Raw genomic sequence first — 27,315 nt, 5'->3', positions numbered from 1 at the left:
ACCAGAAGCAAATGCCTACAGTGATTGACATTTGCACATCATGTGGTTTTAGCCATTTGGATGTGTGCTGGGTGGGCCAGGTCTCATGATGGGAAGCTCTTTGTCACTGTCTGTCACTCTCTTCCACACATGTATATATGTGTAAGTTTCGCCTATTATAGGGTGTTGTCCTTTGATATATGTGTGTATTCCTATCTGATGTGTGTGCAAAGCATGACTGGTGTGCAATGTGGAGTGTGCGCACAAACATCTGCGACTGTCAGATATGTATAGTCCACTGTTGTTGCCAGACATGGGCTTCATTTCTTTAAGTGTGGGAGCATGCCCAGTATGACTTTCTGTATTGAATGTGTGAATCCATTCCAGGTAGTTTGTACTCCAGTGCAGACTTTTGTGTTTTACACCTACAGCTAGAAACCTGTTTCTGCAGGATATCTGTAGATTGGTTGACAATATGGGGTCACAATGGGCAAAGGATAGTGGGTTGCTGTAGGTAATTGTGTCTGTGCTTCATCTGCTACATGGTTTTGGTGTTAGCAGAGATATTCAGACATGTATGGTTTTACACTGTGATGTTTTATGTCATCAACTACTGACAGGTATACATATTTGCTTGCAGTAATTTCCTGGGGAACATAGAATGAATGAAGCTGTGTCTAGTATTATGGTCTGCAGCCTACAGATTCTTGCACAATCACACCATTCTGGAGGGGGAGCTGCAGACACTTGCTGATGGGTCTGTGTAAATGGTTCAGTACCTTGGTACTGTGGTGGCTGAGGATCCCATGCTTATACATCCATCAACGTGACAGTATGGCCATATCCTGCTGTGGCCATACCTCACATCTGTACAGATTCACACAGGCTACTCAGAGGCAGGGCTCATATTTCTGGTCATTACCCCTTCATGTTGTGGTTTATGAGCAGGTTTGTAGCCACCCATTCCTGTGTTTGCAGGCAAGGATAGTATGTGCCCACAACTGATTTTCAGACTTCACACACTCCATTGTGTCCATGCTTCTACCCCCCTCTGTTATTCTATCCTCTTCTGAACATTATGCAAACATTATCTGATAAGTATCCCTATAGTTATCTCTTCATCCCAGCAGTATTTAGGGGTTGGTCCACAGTTCATGACGTAGGACATGGTGGACATGCTACTGGGATTTGTCAACATGGCCTTGCATTTGGGTTCTGTGGACTGTTGTGTTGTTATTTGAGATTCCATGACATAACATACAGTGACAGTACGGGTGACACACAGGCCTTTGACAGAGGACTGTAGGGCATTTGGTAGTGATGCAGGCCATCTGTAGCAGGCCGGTGCATTGTGTCTCTCCTATAGTCCCAGGCTACAAGCCACTGTATTCCCCTGGGGTGAGAGGGTATGTGTGCAAGGTGTTAATGTCAATAGTTTCTGTCCTTATTGATCCATTGGTGTGGATGCTGGCAGGGTGCTGCTTACAGCTAGGGACACACCTGTATGGGACACCTCTTCAGCATGCTGCATTCTGTGGCTATTCCCATACAGACGTGGGGGTCATATTGTACTCATTCACAACAGCAGGGATAAGACCTGCGAGGTACCTGCGGCTGATGGTGGGGTGAGCTGGGTGCATGTGTGCTATGGAAGTTAATTGCAGGTGACTCACAGATATACGTGGGGCATTCCACTTATGCTGGCTTGTGCAGGGACATCAGCAGTTTCTCAGTACTTCATACCTATGCCTTTTGTGGTCTGCCAGTGTTTGGCCAGATGACATCAGTATTCCATACTACACAGCCAACTAATGTGCTGCTAACCTGTATGTACAATTCCAAAGGTGTGTCCATTTGACAATAACATTTTATACACTCGCTGTCTAGGGTAATTCCACCTGTGTACTGTTTGTATGTCTGGGCCAACATTCATGCCATGCCCATCTTTCAGATGGTGACAGATAATACGTCCAAACAATTAGTATGGATTACAGCTGGAATGTGTCTTGCTGGGATGCATTGTGTTTGGCACTGCAGTTGTGAGAACTTAGCCCTGTCATCAATGGTACTGGCCACTGGTCACCAGGACACAACCCACCATGCCTACATGCTGACCACTTTCACACAATATACAACACACACCAACCTAACACACACAGCCTTACATAGTGTACATGTGCTACAATCTAGCCTGCTACTTTGGCCAGCTCAAGTAATCTGTGCCCCACTGTTATTATACCTGCACATACATGTTACTACATTTCTTCATAGGATTGTGGAGGGGCACACCTCACAACTGTACACATTTGCAATAACTGTAGTGGCATTTTAGGTACTCAATTTCACTCTGTATTCTGACCTATCATGCAGACTAGAGGCATATTAGTGTACCACAGTTCTTAGGTTTTATTGACCTACATTTCAGTTTCAGACTTCTTACCCTTCAGAACTAACATCCCACTGCCTGAACTGTTGCAGTCTGTCTGTGTAGGTCTGGAGGGGGGACTCCTCTCCATAGCCATCAATCAGAGGCCTTGGCACAGCCTTTCATTGTGTTTGTCTACACCTGTCCTGCTGGCTGAGACTGTTATTGGGTATGTGAGCCTCACTGACATGCATGTGTGTGTCCTATGGACACACATTTGGCCCATCATATGTCCTGCAGTGATTTTGTCACCTTGTCTAGTACTGCCTACTATGTTGATACCAGTATTTGTCAAGGATTTCATGCTGCCAATATAGGTGTCTACTATCTGCTGGCATCCCATTCAGCCACCCGATTCCCTAACATGCTCACATCCATACCATAGATACAGGTAGCAGAACATACTACTCCATTCAGCAACTGATAGTGAGCGTGACTTACCTTGTGGCTGTGCCAGTATTGAGGATGGTGCTAGAGGGATGACTATGTTGGATGCACATAGTACACTCCCTATACATGGTTAAGCACAGGTAGTGTCATGTTTGGCATCCCTTTTACTGTATGTGCGAGTCGGAGTGAGGTGTCAGTCCCTGAATTCCTACTGTGTCAGTGTATGTGCTATGCGTTGCCTCTTTGCCAAGGCCTGGGCATATTGGGCATGCCTCCTTCTGCCTACTAGGGCAGGCTCAGGTATTCCTCCTCTGAGTCACTCTGTCCCTGTACAGGTCTTGACAATGGTGGGGGGGGCTGTGTAGCCCTGCCCCATGCTGTTTCTGCTGCAGCTGTTTCTGCAGGATCATGTTGTGTAGCAAGACACATACAATAACAATTTGGGTATATGTAGCTGGTGAGTACTGCAAGTCTCCACCAGATATGTCCAGGCACTGGAATCATGACTTGAGCATCCCAAACACATGCTCTGTTATGATTCTGGTCTGTATGTGTGCCTCATTATGGAGTTCTTGTTTGGGTGTGTGTGCATTTCTGATGGCTGTCATCAGCCACGGGTCCAGTGTGTAGCCAGCATCACCCACTAGGTGGCCATATGGGATGTCCCCATTGGCAAATCTCTGGTACAGCTATGTCATATGCCAGATGTGGGAGTTGTGATAGCTTCCAGGGCTGCCAGCACACACATTCATTATAATGCCCTGGGTATCGCACACAACCTGGCAGTTGATGGAGGGGAAGCCCTTGCAGTTTATGTAGACTCTAGCCCGCTCAGTGAGTGGTGCTTTGATGTGTATGTGCGTGCAGTCTATAGCACCCACTACCTCAGGGTATTCTGCCATTTGGTGGAAGAGATGCATATTGCTGGTCAATGCCTCACGGGAGTTAAGGAAATATATGTGCTCACCGGCATGTGTTGACATGGCATCCAGGAACTGGCAGAATACCCTTGTTGCTGATGCCTGTGAGATCCCCATGATATCCCCAGTTGGCATTTGGAAGGTACCTGTGGCTGGCATTCTTAAGCCTGCACATACCTTGGTATCCACTGGGATGGGTTTCCCTCTGTTGGTTCTGTGTGTGAGGCATTGCCGGCACAGCTCAACAATTTGCTGTAGGAGGTCCCTGTCCACCCTATAGTGCTCCACTATCTCCAGCTCATGTAGCCCCTGGTAAGTTACCCTGGATCTGTACACTCTTCTCCTTCTCCTCACTGTGGGTTGGTCATCAGCATTCTCATCCTCACCACCCTCAGCCTGTTCCACATATTGATGTATGAGAGCGACAGCAGCCCCTATCATTTTTTTGCTTTTGTTAGGTAAAATTTCCCTGTTTGTGTTCACCGGTGGTGTAGAGTTTGTGGAAAAAATAACAGAGGGAGAGGTGTTTGCATAGTTTATAGTAGTGTGGTGGGCTGGGCTGGGCTGCTACCTGTGTAATGGGCTGATTCTGATACATTTCACCTGCCAGCTTTGCTAGTTCTCCTTGATTATCTTCCTACTGCTGTTTTCCCTTCCCATTGCCTTCTAGTTTAAGCCCCCAGACACCCCTGGCAAACCCAGTGCTCAGATGTGAACAGAGCTGCTATTTCCTGGTTTAATTTTTTTTTTGTTTAAACCGCAGTGCATGGCATGCACACACGTTTAGGCAATGTACAGTGTGCTTGGCAGCTTCAGACACACTCCCTTCTTTAGCTCTGCTAAGTTAAGGGCAAACCCAAGCCACAGAGCTCCAGTATGCTTACAGTATGCCTGACACACCCCTTTATAATGTCAGCTAACTCTTAGGCTTGCACCATGTTTTTTCTGCACCTACACGGTTCGGTGCAGGCTATCCATTATGGGAATCTGTGATTCAGTATCATTCCCCTCATTTGCATAGAATTGCCTGCTAATGCCTAGTTACAAGTCTGACACTGAGCCTTCTCCCTTAGCAACCACTATTCCCTGGCCTTGTTGTCTTCTGCCTACCATTGGCTATAATGGCAAAATTGTGATTTTGCAGAAAAAGCTTTTTTCAAGGTTTTACTTTTATTTTCCGGTCAATCCCATTTGTGTGCCGCTGCCCTATGCTTAAAAGGCAGAAAATAAAAGTTATTTTTTGTTATTTTGAAACTGCTTTCCATGCCAATGGCCATATATTTGGCCATTGGCATGCTTTCCAGATTATATAAACCCTTTATTTGGAGCTGTCATGGCTTTGTTTTGTAGTTTGCAGAAATATACTCTGTTACTAACCGAGTACATTTCTGCAGGTTACACTAATCCTGCATGGATGGCTGCCAGCTTCCTGGATCACTAATTCACCTCATTTGCAAGGTTTTCACCTGCAAATGGGGTAATTAGCATACAGGAGCTGTGTCTGTGCAGGAATACTGCAGGAGTGCTCGTGCACGTCTTGGGAGCTTGTTCCTGGATCTCTTGGTGGCCATATTGCCTCCAGCAGCTCCTGCACTATTCCTGCATGCCATGCAAAGCTTGCTGAATCCTGGGGATTGTCTCATACTTGTTTGTGCTGAGCTGAACTGAGGTGGGTTACTGGCCACAACTCTGACCTGAAGTACCAGATGACTAGAGGCTTCTGAGCTTCCAAAAAAACATAAGTGGCCTGTTTTTTTTTTTTTTTTTGCTTGTACTATTTACTGCATTTTTATTGCCTGTCACCTACTTTTACACTGTATTTATTTAATGTGTACTAAACTACACTGTTATACTTCAATTGTCTGCTACACTGTGCCTGTAAAATTGAATTTTATTGCTGTTTTCACTGTTTAGCGAACTTTCTTGTTGTTTCCACAGTTTGCTAAGTATTTCCTGGTATTTCTTCACAGTTTCAAAGCTATCTATTCTGCCTGCTGTAGTTTTCCCATCAAGCAGTACTTAATTACCTGATTTGTTAACTGTTTAAATCATTCTTTAGAGCCTCCTGGCTGAGTTGTTGTTGTTTTAAATATTTTAGTGTCTCACTGCTATTTTTCTGCTGTGTTAAATATTCTCTAGTGTTTCCCACTGAAATTAGGATATCTAGTAGCTCTAGCATAGTCCAGATTCAGGCCTGCTGCTTCTGGAACTGTTTGTAGTGTTTTTATTTGTTCTAAGCACATTTTCCAGGTCATCTTGGATTAGAAGGCACCTATCTGCACTTTTGTGAGAGAATTCTGTTTGATTGGCATCTGACTGGTAAAGGGAGGCCGGTCTAGGGGTTGGAATAAGCATCCTTATTGGTCCTTTTGAATTTTGTTAGTTTTTTTTTCAAGTTAAGCTTTTGATATTTAAGCCCTGCATCTGAGCAGATTTCTGCTTGTTTGGTCATCTCACAGCACCATGCACTACAGCTCAATTGGGTGCCAAAGCCAGACAGTTAAATTCAACAAATTTTTCCTTAAAACCCAGGCAGGAATATCCATTCGCTGAGCTCCTCAGTGATCATTTCCAAAAAGCCACCCGTAGTGACAACAGCCTACAACCTAGCTTTAAGGACAATTGGACTACCCTTGTTTCTCCTGCCAGCCTCTTGACTTGGGTGCCTTGAGGCAGGGTAGCAATTGTCTCATGTACACAGATAATCATCTACTAATAACACAGGCTAGTACAAAGTGCAAGAGATGTATTTACACCAACAATCTAGAATCCATGCTCTCTCACTCAAAACAGTAACTCAGAGAAGGTTGTCAACTCATCCACTACATATTCACATAGTACCACTACTCCTACATATACCACTACTCCTACACATACCACTACTCATACACAAAGTACAAATCAAACACATAAATCCACATATGCAGAGGTTCTCTCAAAAAACTTACTGAAACACCAGAGACCTCCAAAACACAAGTCTGCTACAGCTAACAGTCTCCCCAGCACCCACGACACAAAGCAACACCAGTGTCTTACCCACCAAGCCCGTAAGGCAAAACACTCAAAAAACAAGTTTTCTTCTCTTTGAAGACTTAATAGTGAGACACAAGGATGTCCCACTCACCAGGTTGAACAAGGAGAAAGTCACGGTCAGCTGCCAGTTTGGTACCAGGATTCATCAAATCATGCATGTACTCAGGTCTCTCAGCAGCAAGTACCGATACGAGTCTGTTGTAGTTCATGTTGATATGAATAACCTGAGATGCACCTCACTGGACTATATGAAATGCGAGATGGTCGAGTTCTCTGAGTATGTGTCCCAGGCAGCTATGTCCCTAGCCTTGAGCAGCATGCTACCCTCACCTAGAATGATGCCACAGTATAAACAAAAATTAATTGATTTCAACAATTGGCTTAGTTTCCGGTGTCATTCCAAGGGGATCCAGTATCTATCTGCCTGGGATGACATGGTTGACAGGCCTTGATGCTTTGCCAGTGATGGCCTTCACGTTTCACCATTGAGTTTCCGGATCGTGGCCAAGGCTCTCGCCTTCCCCATTGTAATTTTTTTAGGGAATGTCCCAAAGACAAACCTTCCAACATAAAAGATCTGTCAAAAAGCAAATTGAAGGTCATGCTGCTTAACTCTAGGAGCCTTAACCTGAAAATGGACTCACTGGAGGCTCTCCTTACACCAGAAGATGCCAATGTCTTTGCAGTCACGGAAACTTGGTTCATGGCTGCAGACAGCACCCCTGCCTTACTAGGCTATACCTCATTCCACACATTCTGACCCCAAAATGAGGTCAAGAAAACTAAGGGTGGTAGAGTCTCTATCTTCATTAAGGCCAGGCACACCTCCAGACTGTTTTGCCAGCATGACACACTGGAACTACTCCAGGTACAACTGACAGTTGGCAAGACACCCATCCAAGTTATAGCTAGTTATAAACACCCCTCCATGACTCATGACACAGGCTCCTCTTACCTGGATCTACTTGACTCCATCGAGGTACCCACTAACACCCTGATCCTTGGTGACTTCAACTACCACACCATAGACTGGGTGCACTATTCTTGCAGTAATGCACTCTATAATGATACTTTGACTTCATTAATTCTAACGCACTAGATCTGCTTGTCTCATCCCCCACAAGGGGAGATAACATTCTGGACTTGGTTCTCACCAACTTGGGTGACCACTGCACCACTCCCATAGTATGTTCTTCCTGTAAGAATTGATACTATACTGTACCATAATTAGCTGGATACACTGTAATGATACTGAGAACAGAAGTCTTTATCTGTTAATTACCCAAACTTGTGCTGAACAAGTGCCAGTCTCTCCTTTATAGTCCAAATCTTATGTACTTTCCAGAATGAATTCTCCAAACACTGTAGTTCATTTAATAAGGCTTTATTAGATGTTCACAATTTTTGAATACTGTCTTCATTAACAGTGCTGATAAACAATTAGTGTTTAAAGTTACTGCATGTCCTATTCTGATTGTCCAGAACAACATAAACTAATATAGTCTTTATTTGACCTGTTGTCTGTACTCAGGCTCGAATGTCTGTAATCTTTTTTTGAAATAGCAGGTCAAACAAACTCACTAACCTTAACATATTATATTGCTTCAGTCCAGTAATTTTCCTTATTTACCTTTTCAAACCTTAGTCTCAGGCTTTGTCTTGTATGTGCTTTATTTTAACATTCCAGTAAGGAACATTCTGTAGCTGTCAAGACTATATCTTTCCCTTGAGAAAAGAACATTCTGTATTTCTGTATTTTTATACACTTTATGCTTATCTTTCCTTTCTAATAAACCGTCTCTCATGCTTGACCAGCAAGGTTATTTTTCTATCTGCCTAACCATCTTTTATGCATAAATGAAACTCAATTTATTTTACCCTTTAGCCTGTCTAATGTCTAATAAGTACTTTAAAATGGAAGTCCCTAATCTAACAGTTGCCCCGAGGTCCCTGACAAAATTCTACAGGGACTTACTTCTATAGTTACCTTACATTTATATTGCTAACTACTGTATACAGCTTTATGCTAGCTGATTTATAATCTGAAAAAAAAATTATTTGGTAAACCTGTAATTTTAATTTTGACCATTGGGTGTTACTTTAGCATTTATGGCCTGTTTGGATTGAATTCTTTTAACTTTATGATTTAATTATAACTAGGGAATTATTTTCTTTATTTGGTGCATAAACTTACAATTTTAATTTTGACCGCTAGGTGTTATTTGAGCATTTATGGCCTGTTTGGATTGAAGTTTCTTAACTTTATGATTTGATTTTTATATTACTTAGATTCATAGTCTTTAGAGTCTTTAAATCTAAGTTTTGATAAAACCTGTACATTATTCTGAAAACGAATGTCTTTTAATTCTGTGGCTTTTAAAGCTGATTAACCTGTTTTTGTGAATTTTTATTTAAGTCAGACATATGAACTGTTAACCCTGCCTGTTTTTCTTTTATATCTCTGTATGCTGCAATGGTAAAGTTACATGTTTATTACCTATTTGTTTATCTTTTGAACTGATGCTTTAGTGTACTATGATGTCTTTTTTATAGCAAATGTAACCTTTTTCTGTTTATAGATTTACATATTTACACATTATGCTGTTTGTTTTACTGCATAGCCTATCAAGCATGATGGCTATTTTCGGAAGTCTAATTGAAATCTGCACTAAAAGAACCAACTTTATAAGTCGTCTTGAAACATAATTACCATATTATGTGTTACCATGCCAGCTAAGAACTTGCTGTATTCAACTGGACGTATAAGAGAATTTAAGTACCTTTATCTGCACCTTTTTTTCCCAAATTGATTTTAACTGTGTTGCAGGAATATTAACTAAACTGGAAGTTAGTCGGTGTTTGCTGAACTTTGTTATTTGCTAGTAATTACAGGTGTGGGGGTAGCCACATTCTTTGATTTCCTGTCCTTGCCTATTTAAGTGGTACAGTGTGAAATATTTTCTGCTTAAAAACCTCAGCTTTGGCCGGCTAAGAACTTGCTATATTCAACTGGATGTATAAGAGAATTTAAGTACCTTTATCTGCACCTATTTTTCCCAAAAAATACAGTATTTAAATTGATTTTAACTGTGTTGCAGGGATATTAACTGAACTGGAAGTTTTGACTCTGCTCTTCAGTTAGTCCCAGCCACCCTCCCTGTTTTTGTTTTCGTGTTAATCTTAGTGGCCTTGAAACTGCCCGCCCCTCTTGTAAATTTGTGTTTGGATACTCCTTCTGGGCCCATCTCATTTGCTCACTCAACTGAGTGCAGTGAGATCATATTCTGATTTCGGGCACTCCTACTGTGTACAAAGAGAGCATCTGGGAAACAGAAAAAAAAATAAATTTAAGCTTGTTTCCTGCCTTTCCTGTTGAGTGGTATAGACTATTTGTAGGCTTCTGAGCCCCCAAGCCCTTCTGTGTTGGAGGGAAGCCCTCTAGCTTAGTTTTTTTTCTTATAACTAGCCAGTTTTCTAGTTTCAGCACTCAAATCTGTTTCTTTGATCTCAGCACTTGTTCAGAAAAAAAAAATTTCATCTGCTTTTACTGTACTTGTGTTTCTCCCTACTTTATTTTACTTTTGCATCATCTTAAAAGTACTCAATTGTATTTATTACTGCTTGGTGTAACTCATTCTAAGCCTTTTGGTTTAAACACTTGGGCTTCAGACCAGTTGTTTTGCACTGAGAGGGTTTGTGGTCTGCACTGTAGTGGCAGAACAGGTAGCTTACATCCTTCTAGGTTGGGAACTGCTGATTGAGGGCTCAGTGTCTGTAATTCTAAAAGTGTATTCATTCTGGTTTAAGCACTTGGGCTTTCAAGACAGTTATTTTACATTAAAAGGGTTCGTGGTCTGCACTCTTGTGGGAGGAGAGGCTGGACTCTGCCCTTCTGAGCTGGGAATTTCTGGTTAAAGGCTTATAGTACATGCATATCTGAACTGCTTCTTACTGAAGTTGGTGCGCCTTGTTTGCTGTGGCATAGACTGGATTCGGGCCTGCTGGATCTAGCTTTGTTTGTGTAACTTGAGCACTAATCCAGGCATTCTCTAAAGTATTCAATTGTATTTATTACTGCTTGGTAGTAACTTGATTAAAGTGTAGCTATCATTCTAAGTCTTTTGGATTAAGCACTTGGGCTTCAGACCAGTTGTTTTACATTAGGAAGGTTTGGCATGCAGTGTGGTGGCAGGACAGGTAGCTTTCATCCTTCTAAGTTGGGAACTGCTGATTGAGAGCCCAATGTCTGTTATTCTTAAAGTGTATTAGTTCTGATTTAAGCACTTGGGCTTCAGGCCAGTTATTTTACTTTAAGAAGGTTCGTGGTCTGCACTCTTGTGGGAGAAGAGGCTGGACTCTGCCCTTCTGAGCTGGGAATTTCTGGTTAAAGGTTTATAGTGCTTGAATATTTGAACTGTATCTTACTGAAATTGGTACACCTTGTTTGCTGTAGCATAGACTAGATCCAGGCCTGCTGAATCTAGCTTTGTTTATATGCTTGTTGTTTGTTTGCTTGTTATTTCCCTGGAACGCTAATTCCACCTAATACGCGGCTTCTCAGCACTTCTGTGGATCACTAGTGATATCTGCATTGCTTACTGTACTTATTTCCTTGTTTCACTTGAAAGAAAGTTACTGTTTGTCATTTCTGCAGTTAAGTTACCTGTAACACATTGCACTTAAGTTACCTGGCACTTGCTCACTAAAGCAATTATATAAGTCAGCACTAAAAATTAAAGCACTACACCCTCACTCCCCACTGGCCCTTGTTTTCAATTATTAAGGAATTCCCAATATTATTCTAGCATGTCCAAAGGTCAGTTGTCAATCTCCTCTCCGGTCCAGCTGGTGAATTTGGGAATCTTGAGGCAATGTTACAACTGCCTCATGTACACAGACAACCCTCTCCTCCTCCCAACAAATTCCAACACATGTGAGAGATGCAACCATATAGCCAAACTGGAGGCTAAGCTCTCTCAACTCAGTACTGGCATAACCAGTCAGGAGGAGAAAAACCACACTCACTACAATTCCAATCTCACATAGACCTACCACAACAGCAAACCAAACACATAATCACACAAAAACATACTCGAAGGCTCTAAATAAAGATCTGCCTAAGCAGCAGAGATCTCCAAAGCAGACACCCAAGCAACCGCTACCCCAAAACAAAACACGTGCAACACATATCTCACAAAGCCAGTGTGCCGAACAGTCACAGCCCTTAAGACTAAACAACACACCTGATATACTTGTAATAGGTGACTCTATCGTCAGGCACACTGACGTCCCGCTCACCAGGCTGAACAAGGAGAGGGTCACGGTGTGCAGCCTGTTGGGCGCTAGGATCCACCACATAACACAAGCACTCAGGTCACTCCAAGGCAAGTACAAATATGACTCGGTCATTGGCCATGCTGGTGTGAATGACCTGAGACGTACCTCCCTGGACTACATGAAAAGAGACATAAAGGAGCTCTCTGAGCATGTAGCCCAGGCCGGTATGACCCTGACCTTGAGTAGCATCTTACCCTCACCAAGAATGATGCCACAATATGAAGACAAGATGATCAATTTCAACAATTGGCTTAAGTACTGGTGTCATTCAAAGGGGATCCAATGCCTGTCAGCTTGGGATGATATGCTCGACAAGCCACGATGCTTCGCTAGGGACGGCTTGCACCTGTCACCCCTGGGCTTTCGGATATTGGCAAAGGCTCTTGCTACCCCCATAGTGCCTTTTTTAGGCAAGGCTCAAAAGACAAACCCACCTCCATAGGTATCACAAGGGATAAGAAACTAAGAGTAATGCTACTCAATGCCAGAAGTCTAAACCTCAAGATGCACACACTCAAAACTCTCCTTAGCATGGAGAACATTGATATCTGTGCAGTAACAAAAACCTGGTTCAGGGCTCCCGAGAGCACCCCAGCACTACCACATTATACCTCATACCATGCTTTTCGGCCCCAAAACTTGGACCGAACCACAAAAGGAGGGGGAGTATCGATATTCATCAAAGATACCCACACCTCCAGGTTGGTGGCAAAGCACGAAGCATCAGAGACTATCCATGTGCAACTAACAGTGGGTGAAACTGCCTTCCAGTTTATAGCCTGCTACAGACCACTCTCCCAAACCCAGGAACCCCACTCGGCCTTCCTGAGAACACTGGAAAATATGAAGGTCTCACCAAACACCATTATATTGGGCAACTTCAACTACCCAAACATAGACTGGGAGCATTACTCTAGCTGCAACACCCTAGCCCAAAGGTTCCTAGAATTTATAAACTCAAATGCTATGGAACAACTTGTTACCACTCCCACAAGAGGGGAAAACATACTGGACCTGATCATCACCAACATGGGGACTCTATGCTCCAGACCAGAAGTGTATCCCTCACTGGTAAGATCAGACCATAAACTAATCTCACTGGATATTCACATCCCGACCCCACCCCTGCCCAGAAAACCACAGTGAAAAACTTCTCTAAAGCAAATTTCACACTCCTCAAAACCGAGGTGGAATCCTTCAAAGCCCCCGGGCCTGTGGAAAATACGGCCCAGACAGCAGAATCCTTTATAAACGCATTCTATGAACACCTTCAGGAATGCATGGATCATGCGATCCCAAATAAAACCAAGACCCAATCCTCCAAAGGCAGACGTCCTGTCTGGTGGACCCCAGCCATTAACAAACTATACAATAGAAGGAGGAAGCTACTAAATGATAGAGCAAAATCCCAAAAGGGAAGGCATCACTGATCAGTATTAGCAAAAAACTACGGGCACTCATAAAATTGTCTAAGGCCAGCTTCGAGAGAAAAATTGCACAGGACACTAAGGATAATCACAAGGCTTTCTTTAGTTATGTTAGGAACCTGGGTGGTAATTCCCAGATATGCTCAGAATTAGTCCAAAATGACAAAAAATACACTGAACCCACAGACATTGCCAGCATCCTAGCTGACAGGTTCAGCGCAAACTTCTCTCCCCCTCCCCACAAAAGGGCAAATATCTATCCCAGCAGAGTGCTGCCCCTGACATCTCAGATGCTCAGGTAAGAGCCGCCTCTCCAAAGCAAAAAACACAGCATCAATGGGACCAGACGGTGTCCCTGGCTGCGCCTACATGAACTCCAAGAAGAGCTAAACCCAAATATAAAACTACTGTTCAATCTCAGCCTTACTACAGGATATGTGCCCAAAGAGTGGCGTGCAGCAACAGTGGTCCCTCTCCATAAAGGTGGTGCCTCAACGGATCCTGGAAACTATCGCTCCATAAGCCTGACTAGCTTGGTCTGCAAAGCTATGGAAAGGATCATCATGGACCTCATAAATAAAGATATTGGGGACCTACAGACACTGGATCCTACCCAGTTCGGCTTTAAGGGCAGATCCTGCCTCTTAAACCTGGTTGATTTCTTTGAAACAGTCACCAAGGCCATTGACGAGGGGAAGGTGGTTCACACAGCCTACCTGGACCTCGCAAAAGCCTTCGATACAATACCCCACTCGGGCATTATAGATAAGCTCACCAGCTTAAATATAAACCCCTATGTCACTAGATGGATTGCAAACTGGCTCAAGGACAGAAACCACATGGTTAGAATTGCTGGAGCCATGTCAGACTCCAAACCAAACCAGTTGCAAGTGGTGTCCCACAAGGTTCAGTCCTGGGACCTCTCTTGTTCGGTATATATTTCTCGGAGGTACAGGCCAACACGGAAGGACTGTGGCTGACAAAGTTCGCAGATGTCTGGAAACTGGGCGCCATAATCGGCTCTCCAGCCGACACAAGCATCCTCCAAAAGGGCCTCATAGAAACAGACAACTGGTGCCAGAGCCATGGCCTCAAGCTAAATGCCAAAAAGTGTATAGTCATCCCCTTTGGCAAAAACAAAGTGCCCACAAATTACCACATAGGTGGTAATCCATTAAGTACAGAAGAAGTAATTAGGGACCTGGGGACCCAAGTTGATAGCAATCTCTCATTTGACAACCACGTGGCCAAAGTGGTTAGAAAAACATTTTATATAGCCCACCTAATCATGAAGGGATTCACATCTAGATCAGGGAGGTCATCGTGCCTCTTTACTCATCCCTCATCAGGCCCATAATTGAGTACAATGCCCCTTTTGGGATGTACCTTACCAGACACCTGCAGCAACTGGAAAGACCCCAAAAGTACCTCACCAAGAGCATCAAAGGGCTCAAACAGATGCCATATGCTTCCCGGTTAAAGAAACTCCAGCTCTACTCAGTGGCATACCGCCTGTTCAGAGGCGATCTGTGCCTGACGTATAAAGCCATGTCCAACCCGGAATTAATGGACATGCTGCACCTCAGAAAATCCAAATCCCATCGAGCTACGCACTCGAGAGACTTGAACTTCAGCACTGAAATAAATAGGACATGCTGGAGGGACAGATTCATAACCCAGAGGCTCCCTTCACTCTGGAATAAAATCCCAGTCCACGTTAGGCAGAGTCCCTCATTGACTCTCTTCAAGAGGAATCTTGATGAGTGGATGGGAGATCGTAGGTTTACCCCGGGTATCACTTCTGTGTCACTGTTAGACAGAGGCACAGTATACTAACCTCGAAAAAGGGCATAGCAAAATAAATTTAAAATGGGTGGCGAAAGCCAAACACATTCTGGCTAGGCTTATAAATGCCCTAGTGCAGATAGCCTAGTATGAACCTATGAACCTATAAATTGTTATTTAAATTTTCTTTATAATGCTACTTACCTTTTTAACTTTTATGAATATTTATGGGTTATAATAGTTTACTAAAACCTATACGTTCTGTATTTTAAGTCAATACCTTTGCATTTTCTGTTAGTGCCCTTAATTTATTTTATTTATATTTTGTTAGTGTCCTTAATTTCTGACTAATGTACAATAATTATGTAAAGTGCATTGTAATTTGTAAATGTGCACTGTAATTTGTAAACTAATTAACAAATTAAGCCTGCCCTGTTATGCCTTGAATGCATTGTATAACTATTGCTACCTATTTTTTAGATAACCTATCTTAATAGTTTACTAAACTTATGCTTTCTGTATTTCAGGTCTATACCTTTACATTTTACGTTAGTAACTTTCTGACTAATGCACAATAATTATGTAAAGTGTACTGTAATTTGTAAATTAACAAATTAAGCATGCCACGTTATACCTTGAGTACACTGAATAACTGTTACTACCTATTATTTAAATAACTTATTTTAATAAGCCTGTAAAAAATAATTCTTTTACTTTACCCTTAACTAATGACTGAATAATGTAATACACCTGTTACAAATAAGTCTGTCACTTTACCTTTAACTAATGACTAAATAATGTAATTATATTACTTTACTCTTAAAATAATGACTGAATAATGTAAAGTATTTTGAGATTTGACTGAAATGTACTATACTGACACATAACTGAGTATGAATGTTATATTCTGAATTTTGACTGATGTTTACATTAGCATATACTGAACATTTAAAATAGCTGTGTATATTCTGGAAACTAAACTAATAATAAAAGCATAACTGAAACTGGTACATTATATTCTTAAAATTAAACTATTATTGTCTGAAAGACTGAAAACTAGTACTGCTGTACAATTGTTACCATGAACCTGAAAATATGAGCGCGTTGTCTGAACATAGATAAACTGAAAACTAGTACTATTGTACAATTGTTTGAAAACAGATACATACTTGCTTTAGCTTATACATTTTAACTTTAAAAAAAACATTGAAGAAATAACTGAAATATATAGACAGCCAACTTCTGCACCACAGTTCTTGCCAAATTTTACTCTGCATTGTTCCAGTCACTGATGAGGTAAAGGAAGGCCTGCTTTAATGTTGAAGTGTTCTCTTTATAGTTAGGCCTTTTAAACATTTTATTTTCATTTCTTGTGCAAGGCTGGGTAACTAAAGTTTTAGTTTCAGGTCCTTAAAATAACATTTGCATCTTTACAATTTATAAACTGATAGCATTGCTTATCGTCCTGACCTTATTTACATTTTTTCTGAATGAGATGCAGCTTTAACAAGTATAAACTGGCAGCATTACTTACTGTGCTGACTTTATTTACATTTTTCTGCATGAAATAAACATTTACTGCTAATAAACTCTTGCAAGTCTGTAAACACTAATAATCTCAAATTAAACTAAGTAGTATCATCCACTGCTTCTCGTGGAATGGGGTACTGTTTCTGAAAAGGTGGTAATCTGTCTGTAGGCTCCTCTGCCCTTACAGTGGTGTTGGCAACCAGACCACAGTCTGTTTTATCTTTAGCTCATAATTCTGGAAATTCTTGCATTAATTGATATCTTAAATCCTGCCCCTGTTCTGTGCAGTCTACTGCTCATAGCTTTTTGAACATTTTTTTCTGTCTGTGCCACTGTACATATCATAGTATGTTTATTCATCTACAATGTCTTGTTATTAAAATCTAACACTACACCTAATTCTGACATAATATCCATTCCCAAAATGGTACTGTCACACTGGGGATGTAACCTGAATTTTGCTGTTATTTTCTTTCTAGGTCGATTGGCTTTATTTAAAAATTTAAACTCCAAAGGCTTGCTGCTGACTGCAGCTACCTTTGACCCTTCAAACCCTGATAGCGTGAAAACTGTAGTCACATCGTCTGGCAGAGGTCTGTTTGTAACTGAAACTGAAGCCCCTGTATCAAGTAACACATTGTGCCACAATTTTTTCCCATTGAGTAATGAAATGTATGGTCTGCCATCCTTCCCAACCTGGAATGAAGTCAAATACACCAACTGATTTGGTGCTGAATTATCACAGCCTTTGTACATATTCTGAAAATTTAGTATGTCACTGGCAACATTAACCTGAGCTACAGCATACTTTTGATCATACCTTGGGCTTGAACTTTGCACATCACTTACGTAATTCGCCCAGTCATTAACCATAGTGGGCTGCCTTGTATTTGAAAAGCTAACAGTATTTAATTAACACTGCATTTCTGCACCTATATAAAATTAAGTTCAACTGTTGAACTTTTTACATTTTGTCTCGTGACTCTTAGATTTTAACATATTGTTCTATGAGTGAAATTCCACCCACTGTTTTACTGTACCCGTTTCTTTAGCTGACATCATTTAACTTTTCAGTAGTACTGAATGCTGCAAGAATTTATTATTACTGTCTACAATTTTTTGGATAAAAAGTAAATCTGTAAATGCATTAAATGGATAGCATTGTCTTTAATTCAGTTTGCTAGACTGGCTGTAATCTGAGCTGATATGCTTGGCAAACGGCCATTTTCACTGTGAACTGACAAAAATATATGCTGCACTGGAAACTGGATTTGAAAGAGTTAACTGTCTTTGATTTTCTGATTGTCCAGAGCAGCTGCTTGCTGGGTTGCAAGAAGTATATATCTCTCTCCAGACAGCAGGCCAATTTGGGTGACGTTGTTGTTGTTTGTCTTTCAGCTTTTTTCTGGTAAGGGGTCGCCACAGCGGAACTCCGGTCCGCTAATGATTGGCAGTAGACTTTTTACAAAATGCTGAGGTGCCAGCTTGATGCCCAACCTTCAACGAAGGCATGCCCATTTAAGCACACATGTCTTTCGAACGCTACCCAACCACGGGGAGGACATGCAGACTCCACACAGAAGGCACTCCCAAGCCAAGCCGAGAATCGAACGGGAGAACCTGTTGCTGTGAGGTAACAATGCTACCTCTGTATCACCGCAGCTGTCTTGGGTGACATTGTAAGAATTGATAATACTGTACTGTACCGTAATTAGCTGAAAACACTGTAATGAAACTGAGAACAAAAGTATTTATCTGTTAATTACCCAAACTCGTGCTGAACAGACACCAATCTCTTCTTTATGGTCCAAGTCTTATGTACTTTCCAGAATGAATTCTCCAAACACTGTAGTTCATTTAATAAAATGTATTAGATGTTCACAATATTTGAATACTGTCTTCATTAACAGTGCTGATATACAATTAGTGTTTAAAGTTACTGCATGTCATATTCTGATTATCCTGAACAACATAAACTAATATAGTCTTTATTTGACCTATCTTCTGTACTCGGGCTCGAGTGTCTGTAATCTTCTTTGAAGTAACAGGTAGAACAAATTCACTAACCTTAACTGAACTGCTATCCTGAACACAACATATTATATTGCTTCAGTCCAGTAATTTTCCTTATTTACTTTTTCTAACCTTGGTCTCATGCTTCTTCTCGTATGTGCTTTATTTTAACATTCGATTAAGGAACATTCTGTAGTTGTCAAGACTGTGGGCAGGATTCACAAAGGCTTGCACGGAGTGTAAGAGATGTGTAACACTCCATGCAAGCCTCGCGATCCAGGAACAGCCCTAAACTCCGTGTAAGAGACCAGCTAAAACGTCTCTTACACGGACTGGGCGTGGACATGCCAAATACCTCACTTGCAGCCGAAATGTATGCAAATGAGGTATATTAGCTATCCACGAAGCAGAAACCAGCCCGTGTAAGAGATGTTTTAGCTGCAGAAATGTACTCAGTTGACAACTGAGTACGTTTCTGCAAATTTCACAATGGAGCCATGTCAGCTCCAAATAAAGGGTGCATATGTGTCAGGCAGCATGCCAATGGCCAAATATGTGGCCATTGGCAAGGTAACCCGATGCAAAAATAATAAAAATATATATTTGATATATGTTTAAACCCAGCACAGCCCTGCGCAAACGGGCTGCGCTGTATAAAACATAAAAATGAAGGTTATAAACCCACAAATGTGGGTTTTATGCAATACATGGAATGACAATGCAGGGACCAGCAGACCAAAAACAACATGGCCACCGTGTAGTGGTTGCTAAGGGGGGAAGCTGAGTGTAAGAAATGTAACTAAGCATTAGTAGGCAATCTCATGTAAATGAGGGTTAGGATACTAAATCTCACAGTCACATTGCAAATGAGCACAGTCTGAGTAGTGTAAGAGATACATAAGGGGGAGGAATAGAGTAGGAGATAGGTGACATCACAGGGGGGAATGGTAGAAAGAAATGCAGTTCACTGGAGTTCAGTGTAACATGACAGATGACAGACACAGATCAGGGAAAGAGGAGTGCCACAAGATAAGTGTGGGAAAGTCAAGAAATGGAAGGTGTACACTGTTACTTACACTAAAGTTTCTTGCTGGGCGTGCATGCGCACGTGTGCGCGCCATGAAGTGCGAGTAGGGCAGTGTGCACGCGTGTAAGGCAGACTGAGCATGTGGGAGCGTGTTGGTAGATGTTTAACACTGTTTGCGATGGTGTGCGTGTGTGTAGGGCAGGCTGAGCATTTAGGAGGCTGTTGGCAAACTTGTAACACAGTTTGCGTGGGTGTGCGTGCGTTTTAACCCGAATAAGTAGATTCTGAACCGTGTAAGCACATGTGCGCGTGTAAGCCACTGTGAGCGTGTTTCTGCTGGTATGCACGTTACTCCCCCCTGAGGAAACAGAAAGGAAAAAGGAAGCAACAGAATTAGTGGGAAGCTAGCAGGGAATACTGCTGAAGCTAGCAGGTGAAAACAATTAGAAGCAGGCAATTACACAGGCAGAATAGTAGCCCAGCCCAGCACTTAAAACTCTGCAAACAGTAGTGCAGGATATTTCTCTTAGACACTGCAAGACAGGAGTAAGCTAATAGAAGTGAAAACTGAAAAAGCTTCACTCAGAGCAGAAATGTTAGGTACTGCCATAGCTGTCATAATGAGACATAGGCGACTTGCTGAGGGTGGTGACAATGCAGATGGTGCCAGACAACCCACACTGAGGAGACGGAGAAGAGTGTACAGGCCCAGGGTCACCTACCACGGGTTACATGAGCTGGAGATAGTAGAGCGCTATAGAGTGGACAGAGAGCTCCTGCAGCAAATAGTTGAGCTGTGCAGGCCATGCCTCACACACAGAACCAACAGAGGGGAACCCATCCCAGTGGAAACCAAGGTATGTGTTGGCCTAAGAATACTAGCAACAGGTACCTTCCAGAGACCAACTGGTGATATGATGGGGATATCACAGGCATCAGACTCCAGGGTACTGCACCAGTTCCTGGATGCCATGTCAGCACATGTCGGTGATCATGTATATTTCCCCAATGCCCGTGAGGTATTGGCCAGCAATATGCGTCTCTTCCAGCAAATAGCGGAATACCCTGAGGTAGTGGGTGCAATAGACTGCACATACATACGCATCAAAGCACCAGCCGGTGAGCGGAGTAGGGCCTACATTAACCGCAAGGGCTTCCCCTCCATCAACTGCCAGGTCATGTGTGATGCCCAGGGCATAATAATGAATGTGTGTGCTGGCTGCCCTGGGAGTTACCATGATTCCCACATCTGGCATTTGACGCAGCTGTACCAGACATTTGCCAATGGGGACATCCCACACGGACACCTAGTGGGGGATGCAGGTTATGCACTGGAGCCGTGGCTGATGACACCCATCAGAAACGCACACACACCTGAACAGGAACGCCATAATGAGGCACATGCACAAACACGTAATGTAATAGTTTGTGTGTTTGGGCTGCTCAAGTCACGGTTCCGGTGTCTGGACACATCTGGTGGAGCCTTGCAGTACACACCAACTACATGTACCCAAATTGTCATGGTATGTGCTATGCTACATAATATGATCTTGCGAAAACAGCTGCAGCAGGACCAGCATAGGGCTGGGCCAAACAGCCCCCCACCATTGCCAAGGCCATCACAGGCAGAGCATGACTCTGAGGAGGAACAACCTGAGCCTGCCCCAGTAGGCAGAAGGAGGCGTGCCCAGTATGCCCTGGCCTTGGCAAAGAGGCAACACATAGCACATACACTGGCTCAGTAGGAACCCTGGGAATGATACCCCCTCTGACTCACTCAAATAATAACATGGATGCCTAAAATGACATGACCTGCTCACAAACATGTACAGGGAAGTGTAATATGCACATCCGACAGAGGCAGCCCTGCAGCACCACCTGAGGCACCAACACAGTTGGAGAAAAGTTTCCAGAATCCATAAATCAAAATGCCCAGGAACAACGTACCACTCCCACAAGAGGGGTAAGCATACTGGATGTGATGATCAGCAACATGTGTACTGGATGGCAAGATGAGAAGTGTATCTTTCACTGGTAAGACCAGACCATAGAGTAATCACACTGGATATACACATCCCGATCCCAGTCCCTGGCCAGAATACCACAGTGAAAAACATGTGTAAAGCATAGGTTGCACTCCTCCAGACTGATGTGGAATCCACGAAAGGCCTGTGCAAGTGCAGAATATGGGACACACCGCAGAACATGTTATACAGGAATTCCATGAACACAGCCAGGAATGCTTGGAGTATGCAATCACAAATAACAAGACACAATGCCATACACACAGGCATCTGGCATGCTGGACCCCAGCCATTACCAAACCATGCAAGAGAATGAGGAAGCTACCACATGATAGAGCAAACATAAAAAGGGAAATAATCACTGATCAGTAGTATGGCAATAACATATGTCCACACATACAATCCACTAAGGCCAGCCACAACAAGTAGAATCTGTGAATCCAGAGGCAATGTGACACCTGTCCCAAGTACACAGGCAACCACAACTCCCCCCAATAAATACAAATATATGTGATAGATGCAACCATGTATCCAAACCAGAGGCTGAGCTCCCCCAACTCAGTACTGTCAAAACTAGTCAGGAGGAGAAGGTAACCACATACACCACAAACCCAGTCCCACATAGACCTACCACAACTGTAAACCAAACACATAAACACACAAAAACATTCCCGGAGGCCCTAATTACAAACACACCACACCAACAGAAGCCTCCAAAGCAGATCACAAGCAACCACAACCTCCAAACATTGCACATGCAACACATAGTACACAAAGCTGGTGTGCCAAACAGTCACAGGCCAGAAGGAGAAACAACATGCCTGATACAGTTGTAATAGGTGTCTGTATAGGCAGACACATTGCTGTCCCACTCACCAGACTGAACAAGGGAAAGGGTACAGTAAGCTGCCTGTAGGCTTCCACAATATGCCACATAACTACGCAGGTCACCCCAAAGCAAGCAGAAATATGATGCATTCAATGTCCATGCTGGTGTGAATGACCTGAGATGTACCTCCCTGGGCTACATGAAAAGAGACATGGATGAGCTCTCTGAGTATGTACCCCAGGCTGGTATGACACTGGCCGTGTGCAGCATCCAACCCTCACCAAGAATGATGCCACAGTACAAACACAGAATGATCATGTTTAACAGGTGGCACAGTTACAGCTGTCAGTCCAAGAGGGTCTAATGTCTGTCTGCTTGAGATGTCAAGCATGACAAGCCATGCTGCTGTTCCAGGGATGGCTTGCACCTGTTACCCCTGTGCGTCTGGATACTGGATAAGGCCTTTACCACCTCCATAGAGCCGTATGTAGGCAAGGCCAAAAAGACTACCCACCACCCTAGAAAACATAAGTGGTAAGAAACATAAGGGTAATGCTGACCAATGCCAGATATGTAAACTGCAATATGCATGCCCCTGAGGCACTTCCTAGTATGGAGAACATCGATGTCTGTGCAGTGACAGAAGCCTGCTGCAAGCCTAGTGATAGCACACCAGCACTACCAGGTTATACCACATATCATGCGTTATGGCCCCAACACCTGGACCAAAACATCAAAGGAGGGGGAGTATCCATATGCAGCACAGACACCCATACGGCCAGGTAACTGACAATGCACAAAGCAGCGGAGACCACCCATGTGCACCTAAGTGTAGTCAAAACTTCTGTACAGTCTGTAGCATGCGACAGACCACACTCTCACACACAAGAACTCCACCCAGACATCCTGAAGACACTGGACAGTATGAATGTCCCACCAAATACCAGACAAGGTACACACAAATTACCACATAGGTTGCAAACCATTATGTATGCAAGGAGTAATCAGGGACCTAGGGACACAAGTCGACAGTACTCTGTCATGTGACACTCACAATGCCAATGTGGCTAGGAAGATTGTCGATACTGGACACCGTATCATGAAAGGATTCACATCTACATCAACAGAGGTCACTGTGCCACTGTACTGTTCCCTTATCAGACCCATAATCTAGTACAATGACTCATATGGGCTGCACCATATGTGACATCTGCAGCGGTTCGGAATACCTCATAGTTACCCCACCAAGAGGATAAAGGGTGTGAAATATATGTCATATGCTGCCTGGGTGTAGACACCCCAGCTGAATGCAGTCACAGACTGCCTACACAGAGGCATTCTATGTCTGTTGTACAAGGCCATGTCCAACACAGGAGTAATGGACATGCTCCACCACAGGAAATCAAAGCCATTGGAGCTGTGAGAGTGACAGATGTCAGCCTCAACACATAATGAAATAGGATGTGCTGGAGGGATAGATACATAACCCAGAGGCTCCCCACACCCAGAAACAGGATCCCAATCCATGTTAGGCAGAGCCCCTCACTGACACCCCTCAACAGGAATATTGCCAAGTGGATGGATGATCGTACATGTATACTGGGGGTCTTCACTATGTCATGACCAGACAGAGGCACAGTAAAGAAATTCATAAATGGCCATAATAGTCACATAGCAAGGGGTGGTGAAAGACACACACACTCTGGCTAGGCTTACTAATGCCCTAGGGTGGATAGCCTAGTATGAACCCATGAACCTATGAAGATACAAATTGTACAGGACACTAAGGATAATCACAAGGCTTACTTAACTGATGGTAGGAACCATGTTGGGCATCCACAGATATGCTGCGAATCACACAGATATTACAAACAACATACCAAACACACACACATATTGCTAACATACAACCTGACAGGTGCAGTGCAAACCCCCCCCCCCCACCAGAATGCAAAATATCTATCCCAGCAGACTGCTGGTCCCCTGAGACTGCAGATGCTGAGGTAACAGCCATCATCTGCAAAGCAAAACACACAGCAGCAAAGGTATGTGATGGTGTCCTGGGCTGAGGCCAACATGGACTCCAAGAATAATGGAATGCCAAATCACACTACTGCCCAGTGTCAGCCCTACCACAGGATATGTACCCAAAGAGCAGTGTACAACAACAGTGGTCCTTCACAACAAAGGTGTTGCCTGAATGGATACTGCAAACTACCACCCCAGGATCCTGATAAGCTTGGTCTGCACAGCTATGGAAAGGATCAGTATGTACCGCAGACATAAAGCTATTGTGGACCACCTGATACTGGACCCTACACAGTGTGGCTGTCGTAACTGCAGATCCTGCCCCTAAACATGTGTGACCCATTTGAAGCGGTCATTAAGGTCATTGATGAGGGCAATGTGGTCCACACAGCATAGCTGGGCCGTGCATATGCTTCTAGACAATACCCTACGAGTTCAGTATGGATATGTTCACCAGCTTAAATATATACCCCTATGTCAGTAGAGGGGTTGCAAACCAGACCAAGGACAGAACTGACATGGTCAGACATGCTGCATCCATGTCAGACTACAAAGCAGATATGAGTGGCATCCCACAAGGCCTGGTCCTGGGCCCCCCCCCGTTCTGTATATATGTCCCATAGGTATAGGCCAACATGGAAGGACTGTGACTGAACATGTATGCAGAGGAGTACAAACAGCCCACCATATCCGACCCCCAGCTGACACAAGCAACCCACAAAAGGGCCACCTACAAACAGACAACTGGAGCCATAGCCATGTCAAGCTAATTGCAGAACTGTGTATAGACAACCACCATGGATATACAGTAAGTGCCCACAAATTACCACACAGATGTTAACCCATTACGTACCTAACATGTAATGAGAGACCTGGGGACAAAAGGTGATATATATCCTGCACTGGACAAACATGTGGCTGTAGTATTCGCAGAAACATACTATATACCCACCCAATCATGAAGGTTGTCAGATGTAGATAAGGGGAGGTCACTGTGGCTCTGCAGTCATCCTTCATCATCGTCACAATTGACTACAATAGCCCCAGTGGGATATACCTCAGCAGACACCTCCATCAACTGTAAAGTCCACGACAGTACCCCACCAGGAGTAGCAAAGAGCATGAACAGATGCCATGTGTTGCCTGAGTAAACAAACTGCAGCCCCACACACTGCCATACTGACCAGCTACAGGCAAGCTGTGCCTGATGTATGAAGCCATGTCCAACCTGGAATCAGTGAACATGCTGCACCTTGTACAATCTGAATGGCAGTGAGCTATGCACATGAGAGACCTGAACCCCAGCACTGACATACATAGGACAAGCTGTACAGAATGATCCATAACATAGAAGGCACCCCCACTCTTCAGTAAACTCCCGGTACAGGTCAGCCAGAGAGTCACCTATCGACACCCCTCAAGAGGAATCCTGATGAGTGGATGGGAGATGGTAGGCTAACCCTGGGTATCACTGTTATGTCAGAGGTAGACGGAGGCACAGTATACTAACCATGAGATATGTCATGGCAAACTCCAGTTACAATGTGTGTTGAAGGACAAACACACCCTGTGACTAGCATCAGAAATGGCCTAGGGAACATCTCTAGTGTTTGCCAATGTCCACCCATGTTGTGGAATACACTACCAATGTTGGACGAGCCTGGTGTAGGTAGTCCATATCTGAACATAATGCAACATGGTCATATGTGCACAACTGGCCCCTACACAGTCTGTTGTGCTCACTATGAAGATGTCAAGCAGTGATAGGACTAAAGCCCAGGATACTGTCCACCACAGTGAAAGTACTGAACCAGTACACTAAACGGTACTACAGTGTTAGGTCATTATGAAAGTATGTTGACAACTGTCTGCAAAGTATCCCATGCAATCCCTGCAGGCACAGTATAATCCCTGTTGTGGCAGACCCTTAGCAGTTGGCCAGTTAGTACACAACATGACACCCAACACACAACCATAAACGTGAGATATTGTTGAACTTCACACACACCCAAATATGTGGTGGACTTCAGAGTGCAACATATGGAAAGTTCACACTGGGCATGCTCGCACACTTTGATAAATGAGGCATATGTCAGACAACATGCCATGGAAAGGCTGAACAGGGCATGCTCACATACTTAGGCCATATCTCCGTTTAGCAGTTGGCCACACATCTGGTATTTGTACGTGTCATTCCAGGAACCAACCACAACACAGCAATCTGCCCAGTGCACACAGTAAATGACTACAGCGACATAAGTGATATAGTGTATCGCCATCATATGCAAACATCTTCCACAGATACACAAGTTGGTCATAGGAACAGGGAATGCTATGGCAATAAAGACCTGCAAATAGTAGAACAGCACAACAAATATTGTGCATCTGACAATTGAACATATGGGTGTAGAGGTCAATACTAGGCTTGTTGCCCTAGGGAATGACAGCTCAGCCAGAGTGTGCTTGGCATCTGCATCCCCAGTACAGTAGGCTACTGTGCCACTGTAAAGTAGGTCACATAAGGCAACGTGTGGGGCTAGTGAGCTGTGCCTCTGTCAAGCAGGGGCA

General features: G+C 43.4%; 1 protein-coding gene across 1 annotated transcript in view; it reads left to right on the top strand.

Annotated features, from left to right (window-relative positions):
• The window catches only part of LOC122797762 (serine/threonine-protein phosphatase 6 regulatory ankyrin repeat subunit A-like), a 2,341,865-nt gene that overhangs the window by 48,607 nt on the left and 2,265,943 nt on the right, over nt 1-27,315 (top strand). The window lies entirely within an intron of this gene.

Source organism: Protopterus annectens, chromosome 3.part1 (genome assembly GCF_019279795.1).
Source record: "Protopterus annectens isolate FY-2018-M chromosome 3.part1, PAN1.0, whole genome shotgun sequence".
NCBI lineage: Eukaryota > Metazoa > Chordata > Ceratodontiformes > Protopteridae > Protopterus > Protopterus annectens.
The sequence above is the reverse complement of the archived record's forward strand: the minus strand, read 5'-3'. Positions and strand labels throughout refer to the sequence as shown.